Source organism: Melanotaenia boesemani, chromosome 8 (assembly GCF_017639745.1).
Source record: "Melanotaenia boesemani isolate fMelBoe1 chromosome 8, fMelBoe1.pri, whole genome shotgun sequence".
NCBI lineage: Eukaryota > Metazoa > Chordata > Actinopteri > Atheriniformes > Melanotaeniidae > Melanotaenia > Melanotaenia boesemani.
Window position 1 is genome coordinate 23,899,186 of NC_055689.1, and position 7,057 is coordinate 23,906,242.

Genomic DNA, 7,057 nt, shown 5'->3' on the forward strand with positions numbered 1-7,057 from the left:
AAATGCTGTCATTTTGACGGATGACACCTTTTTTGAAAAAAAATCTTTTTATGAGTAGTTATTAAATTTAATAGAACTTGATGTAATGAGACCTGGAATACATGCCACATGAAACAAAAGCATTTTCATCTGATGGTGTGAAAATGACTCTAAACACAAACAGAGCCTAAATATTGTATGCCATATGATATTTAATTCGTCCATGTATTTGCATAATGTAAATTACTAAAATCCAAGCCACAAAAAGTACAGAAAAATGAAAAAAAAAAAAAAAAAAAAAAAGCACTCACCAAGCTTTCAAACAGACATGCAGGTGAAAAGCTAGTAAATACGATTTTTAATATATATTTTAATTTAATATTAGCTATCATTTTATTATTCATTTATTATTTGTTTTTAATGAAGCAAGTTTCAGGACTTTCGTAGTACTCCAGTGTCGGTTCTCTGTTGTGTAGATGCTGCATCCACCTGCTTGGCGCGTCTCGCTCTCGGCTCATTATCATTAATGGAGGATGGTGTTGTTCTCTCACAGCGGGCTTGTCCAAACAGGCGCCAGTGTTGTCTGAAACGGTTTTCGGAGGCATTTTCCCTAGCTGTAACCTCTCGTGATGTAAACATGATTTAAGGTAACGTTCCATTCAGGTGTAAATTACAGACTTTGGGGGCGGCAGTGTCGATTGGGGTCAAATTTACATCACAAATCAACCTGCGTGCTTTGCTGGCGTTTCTGCTGAGATCCAGTTTCTTGTCTAAAGATGGTAGGGTTTGTTTTCTCGGCAGGTAAAATATGTATAGCTACTGTATGTATGTATGTATGTATGTATCTATCTATCTATCTATCTATCTATCTATCTATCTATCTATCTATCTATCTATCTATCTATCTATCTATCTATCTATCTATCTATCTATCTATCTATCTATCTATCTATCTATCTATCTATCTATCTATCCGTCCGTCCGTCCGTCAGTCCGTCCTTCTGTAATCATTTAGCTGTTTCATACATGTGTATAGTTTTATGTCTTTTATTAGTTTTAGAAATCTTGATAGGAAAAATGATTAATTAAGTGCAACAGAATGAAAAAGCCACAGTATTTCTATCTCAATGAAGTGATATAAAAAGGAGACACTAAATAACACACAAGCCTGTGAGCTGTGCTTATGTTTGAATGTCTGTAGTTATTTCACCTGTCCTCCTGGAACAGGTAGAACAGATGATGACCTGCATCGGCTAAGAGCAGGTCAGCTCCTCGTGGCAGATACATCACCCTCTCATCATTCTGTCATGTCCACCATCACCAGTAAACTCAGTGAGTACTGCTGTACGGTTTCCACATCCTGATGCTGTGTGTGAAGTGGAAAGTGCGTCACACAAAGGGAGTCCAGTGAGTACAGAGAGGAAATGTGATTTTTAGCAACAGAGGAGCAGCTGGCCCTGTGTCCGAACCCCTGACTGTTGCCTCTGAACACTGCTCTGTGCTTCAAACTTCTTCTGCTCTGGTACCAGTGAGAGTGAGGGCACTTTCACTTCCCCTCTTGCTCAGTCCTCTTCAACATTTTATTAAGCCTCACACTTTCAATTTAGGGAACTTATTCCAAAGCTCAATTCTCGGTAGTCTTGACAACTTCTGTTTTACTTAATCCTTGTGCAATATTTCTCTTTCTTTTGAGGCTGGAGATACCAACAGGAATTTACCAATGAGCTTTTTAAGGTTTAAAATGGATTTTAAACTCCTGTCAGTAGCTGTAACTTTTAAGAAATAGTTTAATATGTTGGGAAGCCAATTAGATGCCATAATGGGCAGACACTCAATTAATAATTAAGTGTTCAATTTGAAACCACAGGTACACACAGCTAGTTTTTCTAGTCTTGTATTGAAAACAATAGGATGGACAGTAGTTTTACTCTTTCTAAAGGCAACAAACACCCAACACAACTGAGCTATCTAATTAGCTAACCTATTCCCACAACTAGTATATGATTAAGTCATCTTGCATTTGTTACTGTACTTTTTTATTTATTTATTTTTTCGGGTGTGTCAGAGTAAATGATGTGGATGAGGAATGACATCTTGCCCTGTACTTTGATCCCTAACCATTTTCCAAGTCATTTTATTGCTATAAATTAAAACTCAGAAATTCAGAGATGATGCTGAAAATCTATCAAATGTCCAAACCGGTGTGCTATTTACAGTGTCATGAGAAAAGGCTGCGTCATTTGTTGAGTGGTGCTCATAAATGTCAACCTGCTCCCATCAGGACACTTCGAGTGAGGCATTGTTGTTTCAGTCAGTCTGTATTTTTTTATTTTTACTCAGTGGAAACTTGTCATGATTCAGTTTCTAGTTTGTCTCTACTTTGAATATGACAAGTTTACAAGTTCTAGTTAATGGCTAATTTTAGTGGAATGCGGAAAGAATGTGGAAAGACTTCAATAACTTCAATAGATAGCTTTAACTGAAACAGCATCCCGGCAGCAGCCAGACCCCTGAGGAACAGCATTCAGTGAGGTCTGTCTGCGAAAAGCAACAAAGTGATAACACAAGCAGAAAAAAAAACTAAAGGAGTTGGCAGGTCTGGTGGGAGCACTCAGTAATTCACATGACGTTTATGAGACAGGTTTTTATTCCTTTCCGAGCTGTCACTTCCTGTGGATAAGTGTACCTGATGAGATATTATCATTTGTGCAGACAGTCAGGGCCTCTTATACAGTCTGGCTTTTATTTGCAGCAGCCATCTTAAAAATAATGAAGGATGCACTGAAAGAGATTTATAAGAGCTTTGTTGAGAAGTGCTGTGCAACTGATCCCTGTAAGGGAATGCACCCTTTGCTTTCCCCACTGGAGAGAGGTCAGAGGTCAAAAAGAGGACAAACACCTTGGAGCTGGTAGGGATTCAGATTCCTACTCAGATTCTTGACTTTGTCTTGTTTAGTAAAAGTGTAGCCTTCTAACCTGCAGTACTGTCTGACTTCTCTAGAATCATAGCAATTGTGGATGAGTAACACTTCCATAGAAGCTTCAGAAAATCCTTTCCCTGAACTGACATTTGCACAACATTTTTACCATTGGGTAACAGAGTGTCATTTCACAATTTTAACATTTGGACCATTAGTGTTATCTAAGCAATAAGTTATCAATAAGCAGTCAAACAAGTTGTTAATGAGTTGTTGACATGTTGCCACAGTAACAATGAACATGGAATTATTCAGGTTTCTTAATGCCCGCTGTCTCATGAATGACTGACAGTAATATAAAGTCATTCATAACTATTTTTAGCCTAGATGATGCCTATTTTTAGAGTTTATTTTTATGGTTTTCAATATAAAACAGCATGACAACAGTTCTGCAAACCAGAAGAGTTTTTCTTTTTTTTTATTATATAAAAGTTCCTTATTCTGCATAGAAACAGAGAATGAAGACTTCCTAAAACAATAAAGAACAGATTTAAATGAACCTTATCAGTGTGCTTCCACGAAATTTGATTCCTTAAGTTTTTTTTAAAAATCCTAATTAGTGTTTATATTCAGTGTTTCAGTGATTGAGCAGAGGAGATTAAATACAGTCCCCTAAAATTTCAAGGAAAAGAATATTAAAACTACACATATTAATGTTAGAAATATGATCATTAATATTTCAGTATTTTATTTTGCTTCTGTATATACTGGTAAGTTTGTGTAAGATGTCTCATCGTATAGTATGTCTCATATTTGCCACCATGATGAAACCAGATGTTGTTACTTATAGGTTATAATCAGCTGCTCAAATCACTGACAAAAATGCTGGCATACATCGCTTTTGTGTCAGGTTTACAAGTGTTTCTCCACAGTCATGAGGATCTGGACACATCAGCTCTGCCTCGTATGGCATACTCTGACTACCATGGAAAAACTGCGTGCGAGTGTGAGCGGTAGTGGCGGTCCTACATGGAACGTCCTGGCCAAGTGAGAGTCAGTGGGAGTTTGAGAGTGACTGGGATTTTGCTCTGGGCTTATATAGCCCAGTTATTTTTAACCACCCACCCCTTGCTTATTACAGCGTTTCCCCCTTCGAAACACTCAGGAAGCACGTTTGGCTCCTTTTCCTGCTCACATGTGGCCAGATTCAAACAGAATCAAAGAATGATAGCATTGAGGCTCTCCATCCTCCTTGCTGGAAAAAGAAGATGGGGGGGGAGGGTTAGCAAAAGACTGGCACGTGCCAGAGGCATGACAGGGTTGGCGCCAATCCCAGTGAAATCCAGAAACTCTGAAACACTTCTTGAAAAACTGCACAGGGACTATCCTGGACACACAGCTGTACCCACTGCCAGCAATTGGCAAAGTTCAACTTCAAAGATAAAGAAAACTGTCATGAAGGAGATTTTTCAGCTACTTGTTGTGAACTACACTGCATGTCTGAATAATGTGTTTCATGACCCTGTCTGGTTGTTTACATTCTTAAGTAAACCAGTTGATATGGGAGATCTCAGGCAGACAGGTCAACTTCTGATTTTTACTGCTATGGCAAACACAATCCCATCATTTCAAGTGTTTTATTGGACTTTACCGAATTTTACAGTACAATTTATAACAAAACTATTATGTTCCCGTTTATCATACTAACTGATTTAGGAGTCTTAAATTAAACCGAATCAAATACTGAAAGTTAGCTCTGATAGTTTATACAACGGTTACTAAGGTTAAACTCAATATTAGAAATACATCTAAATGAAATGCAATGAAATTTTATCAGCACAACAAATAATCCCGTATTTGAATCACTATGTCTGAAACAAAAGAGAAGCTGAACAAAAAGAAAAAAAACTCAGATGTAGGATTCAGTGTAAGACTGCTGTGTTTAATTAGCAGCTATGTCAGTATTAAAACATTTCTCTCTTAAATCAAATTTGTGACTCTCACCAGGTAGTAAACCAGTTAAAAGCCTCTACAAACACCACAGTAGTGATATGCCTGAAAACAAAAGCATGCACACTGGCCCCTGCTGCTTTCCACAGCGCTTCTGCATTAAAACAGCCAGCGTCTGGCTTCCACAGAGCCCAACATGTGTTCCAACAACCAACGTAGCTTTCAGCAAGTGTTATGGAAACCCACCTTTTAAAAATATGCAGCTCACTTCAGCTAACATGGCAGGAATAATGGCTACATGTGGATATAATTGAGCCAGTAGAACACTAAGGGGATGGGCCCTGATTTATTAGCTGTTAACACCAGGAATCATACTGGTCCCACTTGTCCACCACACACGGTTTTACTGGCCGAAAAAAAAAAAAAAAAAAATCTCCCAAAGTGCCAGGAAAGGTGCTTTTTATTTGATAAACGAGAATTGACGAGCTCTAGAAGTTTGAAGTGGGCCACTCTGAGAACACTGGAACTTTTTTAGATGCTGGTCAGGCTTTCTGTACATTAATGTACAAGTACTGAACTCTTTTTTGTTGTTGTTGTTGTTGTTCTTTAAAAGGAGCAGTTGAGCATTTTTAAACTACTTAAATCCACTCTTGCTGAGAGTTAGAGAAGATAATTGATACCTTAACATGAAATGTGGATAGTAGCTAAAATCAGCTGATTAGCATTTCTAAAGCCAAGTAGTTAACACTTTATATCTCATTTGAACAAAAACAATGGTTAAAAATAAGGTTGCATACTGAATATTTATCTTTTTGTTTTTACATGACTTTAGCCACTATAGCTGATCCACCCTTTGAATATTTTAGCTAAGGTAAGCTAACTAGTTTGTAACCGAGCATTGGTATGTACCCAGTCTGGTCCTTACAGCTCATAAAATGTTAGGGGTTTTGCTGATATTTAGGTCAGGCAATATGCTTTTTCTGTTCTGTGTGAACTGATTCCTAATCCTTCAGCAGGTTAACTCAAACTTTAACCAAGATCACACTGTATAAAGTCTATCCTGCTGAAAACTTGTGGAGGCCTGTGTTTTTTCCCCCCGTGTGGTACTACAGCCCCAGACCCTACCCACATTTGAACATGCCGAACTAAACTGTGCCAGCTGTTCAAATAACATAACCCTAGCTCCGACACAGGTTCCCTATTGAAGCCATGCTTTGCTTGATTGAGTGATCCAGCCTGCAGTGCACTTTATAGTGTACACACCTTGAAATGGCGACATTTGTGAAAAGGCTAATAAAAACATTCCTGGAGCAAGGAATGCTCCAGGTATTTCCTGCCCTACACCTGGATACCATTCCTTAAGTGCACTCGTCTGTTCGCAGAACCATGCTCTTTCAGGGAGTGGATATTGGTGGTGTATGTGTGAATAGACTTTGTGTTTTACTAAATGGATGATAGTAAAGACAGCAGTCTCACAAAAGGCCAAAGCCTTTTATGTTTTCAGTCAAATGCTCAGCAGTTATAGGATGAATTATTTAGAAAATGACCGAGTGTGAGTTGCAGTATGGTGGTGAAATGACTGGAAGTGTCATGAATGTCCGTCATCGTGTATGAAATCAAGTGGGAGGGAGTGTGTGTTATTAGGTTAAGTGTCATACAGGTCAAAAAGTCAAATCCAGTATCAATGAGGGGAAAACTATAGCTGGATTTGACGAGGCAAGAGCACAACTACATGATGAAATGTGTATGCAAAAAATGTTACTTAATCTCAGTACTGGGTCATTTCAAACACTTAAATGTGCAGTTTACACAATATTTATCATGATGAGTCCTACACAGTCTATCAACAGCTGCAAAATGTCCATTCTGAAGAAAATTATTGTATCTTGCATTAGAGTCTTTAATACATTTGTATTAGACTGCATTCCTTAATAGTTCACTTTAAAATCTGTAGCTGCATTCTGTTTGTGTGTGTTTTAAAGTATAAAGCTAACTGCTTCTGCAAAAGAAAAGAAAGATGGAATAAGACTAGTAAAAGATTAGCACAGTAATGATCTTGTAAGCTATATGGTCCATCGAATAAGTGATCCTCTTAAATTCTCACATAGTTTTCAAATTGCCATTTCATACATTGTTATTAATAAGAATCAGGTAGATGATGTATACCTCAAAGTCACAGAAAATATCTCAAAAAGCAGGAAATTCTTAAA